An 18900-nucleotide genomic window follows, 5' to 3' on the forward strand; every position below is an offset into this window, starting at 1 on the left:
TGAATATATGGGCACATATAATGATTATGATTAAGATGCAAGCTTGGGACATAGGAGGTTGGGGGGACACTCCAGAATGTACCAGAGACCTGGGAGGTGAGAGACCCTCAGGGCTCAAATGGAGGAACCTTAGATGAAATGCCCTACAGCGAGAGGTAAAGAAGGTCCAGAGATAGGCCCAAGTGGGATCCAGCTTCAAGGGAAGAAGGCCCCAAGGCCTGACACTATTACTGAAGCTATGGAGCACTCACAAAAAGGAACCTATCATGACCGCACTCTGGAAGACCAAACAAGCCACTGAAAGAGTCAGATGCAGATATTTGTATCCAACCAATGCACAGAAGCTGCTGACCCCTGTGGTTGAATTAGGGAAAAGCTGGAAGAAACTGAAGAGGGAGACTCGGAAGAGGACCAGCAGTCTCAATTAACCTGGACCCCCGAGATCTCTCAGACACTGGAACATCAACCAGGCAGCATATACCAGCTGATATGAGTCCCCCAACACATATACAGCAGAGGACTACGGGATCTGGGTTCAGTCAGAGAAGATTCACCTAACCCTCAAGAGACTGAAGGCCTCAGGGAGTTTAGAGGTCTGGTGGGGTGGGATGTGTGATGGAGACATCCTCGTGGAGAAGGGGTGGAGAAGGAGTATGGGATGGGGAACAGTCAGAGGGTGGATCATGAGAGGGATACAATCTGGAATGCAAAAACAAACAAAAAAGATGAAATACAATTTAAAAAATGAAACCAATGCCCCCCAAGTAGAGTTTATTCTCAGTTATTTTTAATATGAATTTAATTTACTCTAATATTTTGAGATTAGGATCTCAGAATTTGCTTTATTCCTTTGTCCTTTTGATTCTGTTATATCCTATGTGAAGATTAGTGATTGTTCCAGAAGGTAGCCTAACCTTAGTGCATGCTCACTCATGACATCTGTTGGAACAGTGTTTTGTAAGTGGTAGTGTTTGTTATCTTCAGTATAAAAACAGTATATTGTAGGAAGTCCACTTTAGAGCTGAAGAAATTAGGATCCAGTTATATTAAATGGCATTAACAGGATTCTCACTTGTAACCACTGGCGAGTATAGACTCTGTTTCATTATGGTAGCAGAAGGTTTGCCAATACAACAGTCAGGTAAAATATTGGATGTTAAGGTGGGAAGAAAGGTCAGCGCTTCAAATAGTGCATCACAAATGTGAGAAATAGAGGTGGCATACCCAGAAACCCAAACTAGGGATTGATGAAGTAGGGCACTGATGACTGATAGATGAGGGGAGTTCAGGTTTCCTTAGGGATGAGGGCCTAGGGATGCTCCAGTAAATAGTCCTAACCCCATAAATATATAAATGGCATGAAATGAACACAGTGGTGTGTGTGTGTGTGTGTGTGTGTGTGTGTGTGTGTGTGTGTGTGTGTAAATCACGTGATGTTAGGAAGGAAAAGTCACTGAGGGTATAGGTGTCTGTTGTGTGGCATGATTCCTGGGGAGAAGGGAATAAATATCTATTTGCCCTCGATAAAGAACTGACAACAGACCTATGAACAGATACCACCAAATCTCACTTAGTGGGTGAAACCATGATTTTTATTGGGACTTGGTTCAAACCAATATGGGTGAGAGGCTCTTTACAGGTAAGAATTGACCCATGGTAGCTGCATCACCAAAGCCCATCCCAGCATGGGTGGGCTCACAAAATCTGGAAACTGTTGTGTAGTGCACAGCTTATAGGCAACTGTACAAAGGAGGTGAGTATCCTCTCCACGTGGCTCTGTTGGCATAGCCTCTGACAGTCAACTCTTTTCTTTTGTTTCTTCTAAGCAGTTTTACTGATCTGTTTCTTTCAGGTGGCTGGCTTTGTCTGAGGGCTAATCTCAGCAATCTTTGCTGTTTAAATACTCCAGGAAAAGGATGTGCCTGGTCAATCTGGTCAATTTTAGGACATCCTAAAGATATTTTAGGTTGTTCATTTTATGTCTTAATGAACTTCCCTTAAAGATCAAATATCTCAATTATAGAAGAAACTGCTATACAAAAGTAGAGAGGAATTGGAGAGTAAGAAATGGGAATGGATACGAACGAAATGTATTATATAGGTGTATGAAATTCTCAAACAATAAAAATACACTGTAAATGCTATTTAATTTTCTAAATTTTTTTAAATAATAAAATGTCAATTAAAATTAAGAAAATACAGCTATAGGTAAATATCCATAAGAGAAAATAATATTAAGAAGATCTCTCAATTTTAGATAACTAAATATTGAGACATATTCCTGAAAATAATTTAAAAATCCCCTCTAAACTGCAACTGTTCATTAGCAACATCCCTGACTGTTCAGACACCTCAAGAGAAATGTGTGAATTGACTTCCATGCTTAGAAACACAATATCCACTCCACGCCTCCAAGTATCATAGTAATTTAGGTCTTCAAGCCATTTTATTGAAGAACTACATTTATAATGCCATAGTTGCCACATACAATTCTTCCCATGGATCTAAGAAAAAGAAATGAAGAATGTTCTGGGAAAAGTTTGCCACTTTGGTTGCATTTAGAAAATTTATGATTCCTTGAAGGCGGTCAATTTTTCACATAAACAGGAATTTGGAAGACATGGATTTGAACCCTTATTCCTTGGAGAGATAAAGACCAGTGGAAGAAGTAACAGGAGATGTGGTACTTAGGTACTGAAGATACCCCAAAAGTAATAATATTGTGTCTGCATTCACATCTTAGTACATAAATCAAATCAGATGGCATATGGAAATTACTAGCTACATGCTGATCCAACAGTACTAGCCACTGTCGTTTTGTTGGATATGCAATTAGCTTTCCTGGTCTGGAAGATGTTTGGTACCAAATCACAATTATGTGAAGATGGGCATTAAAATGTTTCGTAGAACATGGTACTTGAGTTTAATTTATGTGGTAAATTAACAAAAAGTGAACAAAACAATAAACTCCAAACTCCACTGAGGTTCTTGGACAAAGTAGCTTGGAATATTTACCCCAGGGCATAAGGAAAAAATACAGCTGGAAACAGAATATGAAACAGGAACAGTTAGGGAAGGAAGACTGCTGGGAAGGGAGAAGGTGGGGGCAAGTGGAAATTGAGAAAAAGTTAATATTTGAGTTTGTCTATGAAGTTGCTTTTGTACAATGATCACATCTAGATTAAATGTACACCTAGGAGGTAAAGCTCTTAATGTCTGGGAAGCAGTGCAAACTTTGATGCACTTCTAACAAAAGTGGAATGTGTCCTTTTGCTTTCCCTCAGAACACAAACCTGAACTCTTGATTCAGATCTATAAAGGAGTGCATTTGCTTATCTAGTTTTCTACTATATAAAGACTTGAAGTGGAATCTTCATGCAGGATGGAGTTTTACTGCTAGAGGTCAATATTTCGAGAGCAAAGCCGAATGACAGCTAATGATCTGATAGGAAAGCAAAGAAGAGAGCCATTAAAATCAACTCTTACAATCACCAAAGAACTAAGCTGTGGTGATTTGGAGGAAGAGCAATTATCCATCCATAACCCTTTCTTCTTCATGCATCAGTGCATTGTAAACAACCTAATAACTGTTCCTTCAAATGATGGTTTGAGTCATCGAAAACTAAGTTATGTTCACTACCACTTTTAATGACATGTCAGTATAAAAAGCACTGTGAAAGATGCCATTAAAATAATTCCTATTTTCCACAAGGACTCTGTTGAATAGTTTCATAATTGTTGCTCATCTTTTCTGAGTTAAACTTATTTATTTATCACAGAAGTGTGATAGTACATACCTAGTGAGCTATGGAAGATTATAAGTAATAATCATAAGCGTGCATAGTTCTCAGTCTAGCAATACAATCTGGTTGGTTAATGCCTGCTGTAATAGTGTTTGCATCAGTTATTTAAAATTAACTTCTCTTCCATTTACCATTGTCCTGGCTTGTTTTGTGTCCATTTGATTCAAGTTAGAGTCATCGAAGAGGAAGAAGTCTCAATTGAAAACCTGCCTCCATGAGATCCAGCTGTAAGGCATTTTCTCAATCAGTTAACAATGGTGACGAGCCCAGCACATTGTGGTTGGTGTAAACTCTGGACTTGAAGTCCTGGGTTTGATAAGAAAGCAGACTGTCAGTGTATGTTTGGAGGAAAGATGGCTAGCAGAAAAAATGGAAATAGGCAACCTTGGGAGGTAGGAAGTGGGGGGGGGGAACCTCTAGAATGTTCCAGAGACCTGGGAGGTGAGAGTCACTCAGGACTCAAATGGAGGAATCTTAGATGCAATGCCCTCCAGTGGGGAGAGGGAACTCATAGAGACCACCAGTAGAAAGACAGGGCATCAAGGGGAGGAATGGTGTTGCCATCCCACAGTCAAAAATTTTGACCCAGAATTGTTCCTGTCTAAAAGAACTGCAGGGAAAAAATGGAGAAGAGATTGAGGGAAAGGAGGTCCAATGACAGACCCAAATTGGAATCCATCTCAAGGTGAGGCTCCGAGGCCTGACACTATTACTGATGCTATGGTGCGCTTACAGACAGGAGCTTAGCATGGCTGCCCTCTGAGAGGCTCAACAAGCAGCTGAAAGAGTCAGATGAAATTCTTACACGAAACCAATGGCCAGAAGCCAGGGAAACCTGTGGCTAAATTAGGAGAAAGTTGGAAGACGCTGAGGAGGAGGGTGACCCCACAGGAAAACCAGCAGTCTAAACCAACCTGGACCCCCAAGATTTCTCAGACACTGAGCCACCAACAAGGCAGCATATACCAGTTGATATGAAGTCCCTGACACATATACAGCAGAGGACTACCTGGTCTGGCCTCAGTGAGAGAAGATGCACCTAACCCTCAAGAGACTTGAGGTCCCAGGGAGTGGGGAGGTCTGGTAGGGTGGCATGGTGGGAGTGAGGATATCCTCTTGGATATGGGGGAGGAGATATAGAATGAGGAACAGTCAGAGGGCAGACTGTGAGGGGGATAAAGATTGAACTGCAAAAATATTAAATAATAATAACAATAATAATAATAATAGTCACACAATAAGTCCAGGAAAAAGAAAAAGAGAAAGAAACAGACTGAGCAAGCCATGGGAAACAAGTCAGTAAACAGCACCCCTCCATGGCCTCTACCTTAACTCCTGCCTTCAGATTCCAGCTTTGCTTGGGTTCCTGTCCTGACTTTCTCCAATAATAGATTATGATGTGGAAGTGTAAGCCAAATAAATCCTTTCCTCCCCAACTTGCATTTTGGTTGTGGTGTTTCATTGAAGCAATAAAATGCTGACTGAGACAAGCATGTTAAAAGTTAAATTAGCAGATCTACTTTGTTAAAAAAAAAATAGAGCATTATGTTAAAGTAAACCAGGGTACATTTTAGTCTATTCATGTGCAGGTTACAACCCAGTTGTGGGAAAACTCTGGTCATTGCTTTATCAAGCCTAGGTATAATTCTCAACTCAAAAGAAACAATGAATGCCATAAGCTTATTCTGAATGATTTGAGTGGCACACTTAAGGCATGAACATGAATATACACAGATGATCTTTGTAGCAAAGATTGGCTTACTAAAGCACAGTGTTCAAGGTTTTCTACAGAAGCAAGTATTTTATGTTAGATCTATAGAGTTCTTATATATACAACTTAATGCATGGGTGCCATTAACTCTTTTAAAGCAAGTAATATTTTCATTTCTGAAAATGAGAAAACCTTTGCACCTTCATTGTGTCCTGTTGATTGTACTCCAGGGCAGTGGTGCAGAAGGGGACTTTGCCCATTGCCCACTCAACATTGTCCTTCTCCAGTATCTTTCATACAAAGATGCAAAGTATTCGATAGAACATATCAGTGTCTTTGTTCCCTCTTCCTGTTCTGGTCAAGATGAGTCATTGTTAGTTAGAGAGCATTTGTGCCTCCAAGATCATTGCAAGTCCTCAAACTATCCTTCCTTTAGTCAAAACCTCAGACAGAATAAAAAGCCCCTTCATAGGTTTGATCAGATCGTGTTCTCTCTCAACAACTCATATCCTTCACCTCTGCACACACACATGCAAATATGAGAGAGAGAGAGAGAGAGAGAGAGAGAGAGAGAGAGACAGAGACAGAGACAGAGACAGAGACACAGAGACACAGTGAGAGACAGAGACAGAGAGACAAAGAGAGAGACAAAGTAATATACTAAGATTTGGAATGTATCTATACCCAGCCTCTATTCACCAAACCTTATCTTACCTCTTCTTACTAATATCACCAAGAGACTACCAAGTCAATATTTCTAACAAGTGAGTTTCTTGTGAAAATATGGTACAAGATGCCACATGAGTAAGGTGAGTCCATGGACTAAAATCAAACTTGTATTTTTGGCTCAAAGATGATCTTTGTAGAAAGGATCAGTGTAGGTCAGAAACAACAAAAAGTCAAATGTGAAAATATTCTACACATACTTCCATGTTGTATCTGCAAGAAATCAAAACTACTTAAAGGTTTGGCAAGGGAATAGTGAAGTTGGGAACAAACTGGGGAAAAAAGAGACAAGATTGGAAGAAGAGAAAGAATATTGAGATTCTAAAGAAGCAATGAAAAGAAGTCCCATAGTTTCCCAAAGCCAAAGCTGAAATTCCTTGTGTTACACCTAACCACATGATACTTCAAAATGGGACCTTGATATTTGAGACACTGCAGACACAAGATGGACTCTATGCTGTTCAGTTGTTTTTGTTGTTACTATAAGACAATACCTTCTAAAAATAAAAGGACAAACTTGAAGGTTCAGATCATTATCACTTGGACTTGTTTGTTTGAGGCTGATGGAGAGGCAGTGTATGACGGAACAATCACACGGAGGCAAAACTTTTCTCTCAAAGCTATAGTATATGAAAACCACAGAGAGATGAATCCTGATATCCCCTGTGTAGACACACCTTCATTGACCCAAAACCTTCTGGTGGACACTACCTCCAAAATATTCTAGTATACTCGATAGCACCATAGAGTTGAGATTGTATATTGAGCATGTAAGCTTTTAGGAAGTATTCACTATCTAAATGATAGCAGTTTCTCTTATTTTTGCCCTCACTCTTATTTCTTGAAGCAAATCATAAGATCTATGAGACTGCTCCTATGCTGAAACTTTGAGGAAGGAATTTGTCTTTATACTTGAAGAATATGAAGATACTATGACACAAAGATTTAGAATAAAATGACCTCTTTAAATTCACTTCAATGTATTGTTATGACATCAGACCTTGTTTCTTCAAGTGTAATGCCACCAGTGACTGTTCATTCATTCTTTAATGTATGAAATGACATAGATTTCTTTGTTTCTTTCAATATTCACTTCTGATGCATCAATTATCACTTGAACCACATATGAGGAAGTTGTATATATTCCTCTTTTGCCAGTTTGTCTTTGGTAACAGAATCCTGAGACACAAACCAAATGATGGGTGAAAATAAAAATGCATTCTTCTACTAATATGTCTACATAAGGTTCTGTGGATCATCCAGCGATGCATTGCAAAGGGACCTGAAGTTCCTATGGGCAAAAAGATATAAACACAGTGGCACACACCTCTAATCCCAATACCCACCCAAGATGTGTAGGCAGAAAGATGTCTGTGAGTTTGACAACATGGTCAAGGTTACAGAATGAGACCACTTGTTGAAGAAAAATAACTGATGTCCAGGATCCCTGTAGTTGAGTTAGATAATGGCTGGGAGGAGCTAAGGAAGAGGGTGAACCCAGAGGAAGGCCAGCAGTCTCAACTAAACCTGACCCATGAGATCTCTCAGACACTAAGTCACCAACAAGGCAACATACACTAGCTGGTATGAGCCCCCTGCCCCTGACACAGAGATAGCAGAGGACTGCCTGGTCTGGCCTCAGTGGGAGAAGATGCACCTAACCATTGAGAGACTTGAGGCCTCATGGAGTTGGGAGACATGGTAGGGTGGTGTGATGCTGGAGGAAACATCCTATTGGAGACAGGGGATAGTGGAATGGGATGGGGAACACGAGGGCAGACTGGGAAGGGGGTAATGACTGGACTGTAAATAAATAAAAGTAATAAAAAAAAACAAAGGAAAAATGCAAAAGACAATAGTAACGACAAGAGACAAACACAGAGCAAACCCTATGATGTATTCTTTCTAACCAATGTATCACTTGTATCTACATCACTGACAGTACAAAGGACAGAACATGTAGATTTCTGTTTCATAGTAGCTATCTCCATATTTGTTTTTCTCTAAAGATTTGTTTTTCTCTCATTAGACCCTCCAGTTAAAATGTAAACTCCAGTGGGAAAAGTCTTAACACTCTGTCTACAACATCCCATTGAGTACCCAGCAGGTTTGCTGAAGGAGCTTTTAGTGTAGCAAGCTGATCACCCTGAAGAAATTTACAACTCTCAAGGCAACAATAGTGCTAAGTGACCTGGAGAGCTCAAGCAAGGTCAGGAATGTGAATTCCCAGTGAGGCTAACGAGCCCAGACATACATTTCAGAACATGATATTGCATTCATTTCCCAACTATCCTCTGTACATAAAATATTACACAGGTTAGGAAAGAGAATTTCTTGTGCAATCATGTCAATAGTTGACACATTCTTCCTCTTATACTGTGAGTACCTATCGGGGATGAGTGATTCATCTTCATCTGACATTCCTGGAGCCATTTATACTTAATAACACACTTTTGCATTCCAGTAGAATAATTACAATAAAGTTTGAAGAAAAACATAACAAAATAAATAAAACCCAAACCTAAGCAAACATAAAAGCTTGGAAGAGAACCATTAGTCTCGTTTTCAGCTAATATTTGCTGACATATTTTTTAAAACGATTATAGAGAAACTTTAAGATGATTAACATCAAAATTTTTGAAATACAATAGGACATATGTTTATATCATTAAATTAAGCAATCATTAAGAGGAGAATGAACCATATATTTTATTTGAGAATGCTTATACTAATCCAAGACATTAAAATAACTTGGAGATCATGCATGCTTGCACAAACAGCACATAGTCTCCTTTGGTTATAGATATTTCTCTAATAATAAACTACCTCTTAGTGTTTATAACCAAGAAAGCTCCTCAGGGGATATCTTTGTAAGAAGAAGATGGAGGAAGAGGAAGAGGAGGAAGAGGTTAAGAAAAAGAAGCAGAGGCAGCATCAGAAAGGGGTAATAGGAGAAGGAGGAGGAGGAGGAAGAGGCAGAGGAGAAGGGAGGAGGAGGAGGAGGAGGAGGAGAAGCAGAAGCAGAAGAAGCAGAAGAAGCAACAGGAGCAGAAGCAGAAGCAGAAGCAGAAGCAGAAGCAGAAGCAGAAGCAGAAGCAGAAGCAGAAGCAGAAGCAGAAGCAGAAGCAGAAGCAGAAGGAGAAGAGAAAGATGAAAATTTTCTTTCTCTTTTGATGGGTCAGACTGAAACAGTAAGGCTGAAATGAGGTCAAGCCATGATCACCTACAAAGTGAATCCCTGTTTCAGAAAAATCCAGAAATAAATATTAGAATATTCAAGTAGCCACCACAACTTCTCTCAGCATACTTCCAGTGAAAACACCACAATTTCATTTCTTATATGTTTATAACTCTTCAGCACTGAAATATAAGCAAATCCCTTCCATTTTTCAGACAACAGAAAAATTCATCATATTTATTTGACCCTCTACATTTGACTTTTGCTTCTTTATCAAAATTCTATTTCCACTTTCACAATTTGGTTCAAAAGAATAGGCTCTAGGATTGATGGGCCCTAAATTTGAACTCTTCACTCTGTGATTGGCCTTGAGAATGCTGCTTTATTTCTCTGGAATTCACTTTCTCACTTGTAATTCGGTTTCATGTGGGATTTCTCTTTCATGGGAATAGTGTAGATGTTATTTAAGGGAGTACACATGAATGTCCAGATCTCAGCTTATAATTATTTATATACAGGCCTGTAATTATCTTTGAACACTTGCTTTAGCCATGTCCCTATCTCATGTTGTTTCACCGACATAATAATATATAAGCAGATATATACTTCAAACATCAATAATTAAACATAAAGCCGTGTGATCAAGAAATAAATAGTTACTGCTAAGGACACATGGTCATCATTTCAAGGACCATAGGCACATTTGGTCATTAAATAGATCTACTATCTCAATTATGCAGTGTTAACCAATAAACTGTTTAAAAGTACAAGGACAATAGACAATATACACAGTTATTCGAGATGGAGAGGTTTGGCACTCTTGGCCTGTCTGGTAAAGAAGTTTGATTGGTCTAAGATGTTCAGAATAGCCATCCTCATATGTCTGGTGTTGGTGTAGCTATCATCCAGTTCCATCCTCAGGAAAACTGATCTCATGTATTACACATGACAGGACTCCTGCTGCAACTGAGGAAGAGCAGGAACTAACACTTCCCCAGGCTGAGGCTCAAAAGCGACATCACACCAATACGATTTCATCCTTCAAAGCAAATCACAGGGCCAGACCAGACTCAAGAAGAAGAGAAAGTGCTTCTGAGTAGGAACATGACAGGGGACATTAAATAAAAAGGAATGAGCCTACAGGGTAGGAAGAATTGTAACATCATTAATAACAGTCAGCAACAGTCCCATTTATTGGGATAATTTTTTTTAATTTATTAAAAAGTCTCACAAGCTAGAGTCATCGGGAGAAAATAAGACTCAATTGAGAAAATGCCTCCATACAGCCCAGATGTAAGGCATTTTCTAAACTAGTGATCAATACCAGAGGGCTCAGCCCATTGTGGGTGGTGCCATTCCTGGGCTGATGGTCCTGGGTTCTATAGAAAGTGGTCTGAGCAAGTCATAAGGAGCATGCCAATAAACATCACCTTTCCATGGGGAAAAAAAAAAAAAAAGTCTCAAAGCATAAAATCATAAAGGAAAACAACTACAGAAGAAGTTTAGTCATCAAAATAATTAAATCCTTGACATAGTGATGCAAATTTATTATTTTGACCATTTAAATATGGGTAGGAATGTACCTAGTGGATATTAGAATTTCAGATTAGAATGTATAGTACAGTATTTTCAGAAATCTGTAATGACGAGAATATGATTTTATTTTATATTTCTACTGAAAACCAAAACATTACGTAAATATTATTGTCATCTGTTTCCTTTGTCCATAATTACAAAAATCACTGATTTTCATTCAGGGGACAGAAATAAATAATTCTCTTATAACAACAGGTTTTCTCCCTGTTAGACTGAGACCTCTTAATACCGAAGGAGCCATGTGGAATATATTGAGTTAAGTAGTATGTTGTGTCTGCATCTGTGTGTATGTTCTCTACTTATATTAGTACATTAGGATATACAACTAATTGTTCCACAACATGGAGCAAAATTTAACCCACTCAATAACAAAGCCAACAAGTTGCTTGGATATGCATCCTATACCCAGTTCTATACATCTTATATCTGGTCATATGAGGAAAGAATATTAAACTAACTGGATGTCCTCTACTCTTGTGTGCATATTTTTTAGAAAAATGTATATCTTATATGTAATAAATGCTGTAACTGCATCAGAATAATCTTTAATTCTGTAAACACATAAGAGGTTCAGGCCTTAGCAAATCACTCCATACCTGGGAGATGCTTCATAAGTATTTCTTTCATGAATAAAGATCTGCTATTGATGTCACAGTGATAATAAAATTAAATTTTCATAAATCTTGTTGTGGCTCAATTTCCTCCTCTGTATAATATAATTAAAATTAGTTTTATGTGTGATACTTTCTACAGCAATAAAAGTAAACAAGATAAAATATATTAAGTGCTAAAGTTCATCTGTGAAGAGGTGTTTCAATAAATACCTTGTGATTAAATATAATGTAAACATACTATCTAATGATATTTTGTGTACAGATAAATCTGATATTATTTAAATTGGTGATATGAGCAGAATACTATTCATAATGCCAATTTTCTAATCACTGTTGAATGTAAGGATGCACCTGTTAAAATAGTAATTTTCTGTAGTGCAGGTTCTGAGTTTACCATAAAATAGCAGCAGTTTGATCTTTGATAGAAGATGAAATTGGATTTTCATTTAAGGAGACAATAAATAGCAATATGCTCATTTTCAGAAAATTTTTCTAGTTGACCTCATTCCTACACACTATTTCAGGAGGAGACTAAGAGGAGACTTTATTATTAATTTGGCTTTCTTTTTCTTGTTCAAAAGTAAAGCATACTTTCTTGTGTACTGTTTCACTGCTGAGCCTGTATGTAGATAAAAGACTGACAACTTGGGAAGGTAAGTGGAGAAAGAATACACAAAATTAACCAACTCCAATTACCTCTCAATTATACAGTCAATCAATCCCATCATTAAATTCAGTTCTCATGGACCACTCTGTAGCTGCCCTCTTTTTATTTCAATCTGTATGGCTTCTTGTGGGTTTATGGTCTTTTCTTTGTCATCTAACTATCACCACTGATCATCTATTTAAATATTAATAACACAGAGCACTGAAATGTTCCCTATTCTTTCCACCATTCACATCGTAATTTCTTCCTGTTATTTTTTTCCTGGTAAAACATTATAGATATATGGACTGGTAGGTAGTTGGGTAAGTGGATGGATACATGGGTAAGTGAGTAGGGAAGTAGATAAAATTTAAAATAGATCATATACAGACAGCCTGACTAACCAACAGACAGAAAGAAAGATAACTAGATGATAGAGGATGATGATGTTGATGATGACGATGAAGAAGACAGGTAGATGATAGATGGATGATAGATAATAGAGATACATGTGCAGCAGAAGATATCTAAATTTAGTAAGCTGTAGAAATAAAATTGGCATACATACAAACACAAAACTATAAATGATTTTTCCATGTGACCTTTAGCAATTGTTGGACATTCAATGCCTTCTACTCTCTCTTTCACATTCTCCTCAGCAAATATTCTTGCATATTCAACCTATGGTGAAGTTTCCTTTGACATACTAAAGCCTGTAACTATGCCTCATAACTCACAGAGATGGTGTACCTCATCTGTCCTGAATCTCTTACAATGGTCACTCCTTAAGTTCATTTGGTTATGACATTGGGCATATGAGGATGAGAATGGTATTGTTCCCTTCCAATGTCATTCTCTTCACTCTGGGAGTAGATTTACAAGATTTTTAGGTACTTCCAGAATTTAGTTTCATTGATAATTCCTTTTCTTTTTAAAATATCTTTATTCACATCAATGTCCCCTCTAGATTAGGCATATCTTCGTTTTAATTCTTTCTCTCTCTGTGTATCACACACACACACACACACACACACACACACACATACACACACACACACATACACATACACACATACACACAGTTCACAGTCAATAAACAATACAAGCAAAGAAAACAGGAAAATATGTACTCTTGAGAGTTATACAAATGTCACCATTGAGATGTTAATACTTATTTTCACTCAGTGAAAGTATTCCTGTGAATATAGCTGGTTTATTTCTAATGCCCACTGTCTATTCTTTTCATTCACTGTTTTCTAACTTGTCTGTTATACAGAATGTCGCAGAGAATAAGCATCCTTCCTTAAATCCCTCCCAACTTATTTACTGACATACTGATCAGCCTGGTTTGTATTCATCTTGTTCTGTTTTCTTCTCTGTGCCGATATTTTGTGTATATTTATTTAATGTTTCCAAACACAGTTGCCTCACTCTTTAAATTTTTCTTTGAGTTGATAGTCTAATATAAGTCCTTAAATTTATTGCTCTCCTAATAACAGAAAGTCTCATATACATATACAAGTGCATAAAATCATACACACACACACACACACACACACACATATATATATATATATATATATATATATATATAAACAGAAAAATCTCATATACTTCATATACATACATATATACACATGTACATACACATACCCACATATATATGTATACTCACATCTCTCTTTGTATCTTCTCATATTTACCTTAATATGAATCTCATAGAAAGAGAGATAGAAAGAGACAGAGAAAGAGATTGAAATTAAAAGAAAACATGCACACCCACTTTTCAAAAACAGTTGCAACAATCCATATGCTAGCTAATGCAAAAAGCAAATAAATAAAGCAGTATTTTTGCAGAATTATGACAAAATACGATTTATGTTTGACAGAGCCTGAGCATTCTGCCATCTCTCGGAATGATTATCAATCAACCCCCAGTAACACAACAATTTAAAAAGCTAAATAAATAATTTTTAAATAATTTTTATGATGTTGAACATTGGCACAGTCATCTTACTCATAATGAGGATCTTGGTTTCCACTAAGTTAGGTAAGAACTGAAAAACAAGGTTCTATCCTGCTTTGTATCACTGTGACAAATTATCTCACAGGAAAGAGTTTCTGCGTTTTTGGTTCCTGGTCATTTGAGATTGTTTTTAGATATTCTGTGTGCCTGTGGATCATCATGGGTGCATGTAGTAGAGAAGACCTTTCCATCTATGGTGGGAAGGAAAGAGAGAAAGAGAAAATGAGCACCGAATTCAAGAACACAATCTCAGTAACCTACTTGGGATCACCAAGCTTCACCTTTCAAAGTCTCAAACATCTCCAAAAGCACCGATCCAGTTTTGTGAGTTTTGAGGAAACACTTAAGATCTAACCCCTGTAGTTGACAAAGAAAGTGGGGAATGGCAATTTGTAAGAATAGAGGTTTCATGACAAACTTTAAGCTACCTCTTTCTGTTTTTGTCCATAAGGCATACTTAAATGGAAGCAAAATCAGGGCTTCCTTTAGGATTGCTGGGAAGCAGGTTCATTGGTAGAGTGCTTGCTTGAAATGATACTTCATTCATCAGCTCTGTGAATAAATAAATCATTCCCAAATGCCAATATCTTATTATTGATAGCAATGTCTCTGCACTCTTCTCCCCACTGATTGAAAAACACATAGGTCTTGACCATAAATTTGGAAACCATTCCACCAGGATATTGATTGTTTCACAGAGCAGTGTCACTTTATTGACAATCCTGAAGAAGTTAGGTAATCACGTGGCTTTCCATGATTAAATTTCCCACATCTTTATATACTATGTGTGTGTTTATTCCTGTGTGTGGAGTGAAGGAATATGGTAAGTGTGAAGATGTGCACGTGCCTGTGGGTGCATGCCAGAGTACAAAATCAGGTGGTATTTATCATGTATTTTCCACATATGATTTTGACACCAGGTCTCTCATTGGCCTAACACTAAGTAGGTGATGCTGGCCAGCAGGTAAGTCTCAGGCATTCATGTGTCTCCATTTCCCACCACTCAGAAGGCAAGACCCAAGCCTGCCATATTTTATGTGGATTCTGGGGACTGAACTAAGGTCTTCGTAATTAAAAGAAAAAAAAAAAAACCTACTTTACTTATTGAGTCATTTCCTCATCTCAAATATAAATTCTTAGATGTATACTCAAAAGTGAAGTTCTAAAAATTATATTACTGAGCTAAATACATACGGTATTGTATTTTAGAGGAGCAACATGATATTAATTGAAGTATTATAGAACTCTAAATGAAGCATACACACGGGTGCTACTATGCTGAAACTACCTCTTCAATTCTAAGAAATACCCAGTAGCTCATGTGCCCTGTTCACATTAGGAGAATACTGACGTGATGGATATGAGCTTTCTTCTTGAATCCCACAAATAATCTAAGATGCAAAACTTGTTTCAAAATAAAGTTTTCATATATGTTTCTAGAGATTGTTTTATGTAATTATTGATATTATAAACACAAGTTCTCATGATTTCTATACATTCACCATCTAACATACACATCAATTAAAATAAAGACTAGTGAATCCCCAGACCAACCTGACATGTTTTAATAAGTAAATTTTAGTATGCATTTTCGTACTGATGTTATGTGCACATGGTAAGAAATGGGAATGAGGTGCCAGGAAAGAAAATGAATGTTTTCACTCCTTCTGCTAGATAATAAAGCCTAACATCTATCTTACATTTGAAATCAAAGCCAGGAACTGTGACCCAGCCTGCAAGGAAAAAAAGTCAAAATCAATATTATGTTTACTATCTCAGCCCCATGATTCATACTGAATCTGATACTGCAGATCCAGAGCAGAGGGAGCAGTGCCGATTCAGATCCAGAGCAGAGGGAGCAGTGCCAATTCAGATCCAGAGCAGAGGGAGCAGGGCCAATTCAGATCCAGAGCAGAGGGAGCAGTGCCGATTCAGATCCAGAGCAGAGGGAGCAGTGCCGATTCAGATCCAGAGCAGAGGGAGCAGTGCCGATNCCGATTCAGATCCAGAGCAGAGGGAGCAGTGCCGATTCAGATCCAGAGCAGAGGGAGCAGTGCCGATTCAGATCCAGAGCAGAGGGAGCAGTGCCAATTCAGATCCAGAGCAGAGGGAGCAGTGCCGATTCAGACTTGCTTTTCTAGATCAGAGATGGTGATGATTTCTGTGTGCAGGGTACATTTCTCAAACAACCTGAGAGTTCTGCTACATTAAGAAAAGTAGCTGTCTGTGTGTGTGTGTGTGTGTGTATGTATGTGTGTGTGTGCATATATGTGCAAGGGGGTGCAAACATACGTATGATATGAAGGAGCCATGTGTTATATAGATAAGAGGAGAAATTAAATAGAACCCAGGAGATGTGTGAAACACGGTACTGTTTCACTGCTATCTTCTTTCCACTGTCAGGGCAGGTATGATGAGCAGATCAGAGTGGCTCACACACAGCAGCTCCAAGTATTCAAGCAGTCTTTCTCTAAACAAATATTAAGCACCTGCTCCACACGTACAGAAATATTTTGAAAGGAAAAGATATCATAAGGAAAAATAGAATACAGGATAACATACTGAAAAAGTCATCCAATCTTCTTTATATAACACATAATTCTCATTGATGCTTTTAGGATAAATATGGAATTTAGAAAAAATCTGTACCTCATTTCCATTTATGTTCTCATCAAAAAGAATCCTCTTAGTTTAAATACAGTTCCTGACTTACAGTCTAAGGGTGGGCATGGAGTCATTGAGCAGTATGAGCATTCCAGACCCTAAGTCTTGGAATACAGTGCGTGTTCTCAACAAGTTTGTGTTTTAGATGCACTAAATGAGGGTCGAGGATTTTTTTTTAACATTATATATATATATATATATATATATATATATATATATATATATGCCTTTTATATTTGATATAAAGTAATGCAATCTATTTGCAATGTCACAGTTTGTACAGTTTTAGAAATGACTGAAAAATTTTAATTTGAAGGGATTACGATCATAACCTGACGTTATAAATGGCCATTGTTAATATAATCTGAGTGCTCAATGCTTGCGAGTCTCTGCATGCGTGAAGTAGAGGCGTGGATGCTCCTGTCTATAATGCTATGCTGCAAGGGTCATTATTAGTACTCACATCGATACACAGCTTCCTCAATGAGGCCTCAATTCTTAAGGACCTTCATTCAGAAGCCAAACATTAAATAGCAAATGTGGGAACATTAAAAACATGTATGTAGAATCCACACTTGTAAAGACTCCTGTGAACACTGCTGCCCTCTCAATTCAATAATTAAATCAGGAGTCCAGAATTACTTTAACTCTAAAATGTAAACAAAATTATGCTTTTTGAAAAGTGCTTGTTTTCCTCTTCACAAAAGATATGCTCTTACATTACCCTTTTTCAAGTTCTTGTGCTTTTCACGAGGACTTTTTTTTTTTTTTCATTTTATAAAGCCTTGTAAATCAAAGTCAATGTTAAACTCCTAAATGTATAAATGCAAAGGAACAAACTTGAGCTTCACAATGGGAAGAGGTGAGGGTCAGCGGATGTGAAGAGGCAGAGCAGGACAGTAAGGAGACAGCATTTGCTATTTAACACCATTCATACAGATCTAAACACAGCATGTCAGAGTTGTAGATATTACATCTCGAGCCAACATGACCAACCAGGCCCACATCCTACGCAGAACAGTAAGTATGCAGTAAGGCATATCGCACAAGAGCTTCAAGAGAGGACAAGAGAAAACTGCCACCGAGGGCAGACATATGAGCAGGCATGCCCACTCAGCAATTCTGAGCCAGGCCCTGGCACACCCAGGGTAATGTTCAAGGAAATATAATATTTCATGTTTGGAGCTGGGCATGGTTATCTCTGTTTGAGTTCCATGTTCTACGATTTCGGTCCAGGGTACCTGAGGAATATTAGTTCCATGAACATGTCCCAGGTGCCAAAATTGGCAGATAGCCAAGCTTCACAAACAAAACAAATTAACATGATATCTCTCTGTATTCTTTCATATATCTAGGTTACTTCCAAATTATTTACAATACTTGATATAATAGAAACAGTATGTAATATGGCTATGCTATGTATTGTTTAGAGAATAATAAGAAATGATATGGGGCCTTGGTGTTCCGGATGGAGGTGCACCCGCTTTGATCCGCCAGACCCAGACCATGTGGGCCTGGCAGCAAAGACCGCATCTCTGCGGTGTGTGTGTGTGAAGTCCTTTACAGCGTCACTCTAAAGTGCCTCCTGAGGGTTCTTTGAGAGTAAATGGGAGTTGGATCGGGAATGGGCTGGTTGCTTCCATGCTCTAGTCAAGGCATAAGCAAAACTCGTGCTTTGAATCAACAGATCCAGAGACAATGGCCCTGATGGGATGGAGCCGGAAGGCATCATCGAGAGTAACTGGAATGAGATTGTGGATAGCTTCGATGACATGAACCTCTCAGAATCCCTTCTCCGTGGTATTTATGCCTATGGTTTTGAGAAGCCCTCTGCCATCCAGCAGCGAGCTATTCTTCCTTGTATCAAGGGTTATGATGTGATTGCTCAAGCCCAGTCTGGGACTGGGAAAACAGCTACATTTGCCATATCAATTCT

The sequence above is a fragment of the Mus pahari genome, chromosome 7 (assembly GCF_900095145.1).
Source record: "Mus pahari chromosome 7, PAHARI_EIJ_v1.1, whole genome shotgun sequence".
Lineage (NCBI taxonomy): Eukaryota > Metazoa > Chordata > Mammalia > Rodentia > Muridae > Mus > Mus pahari.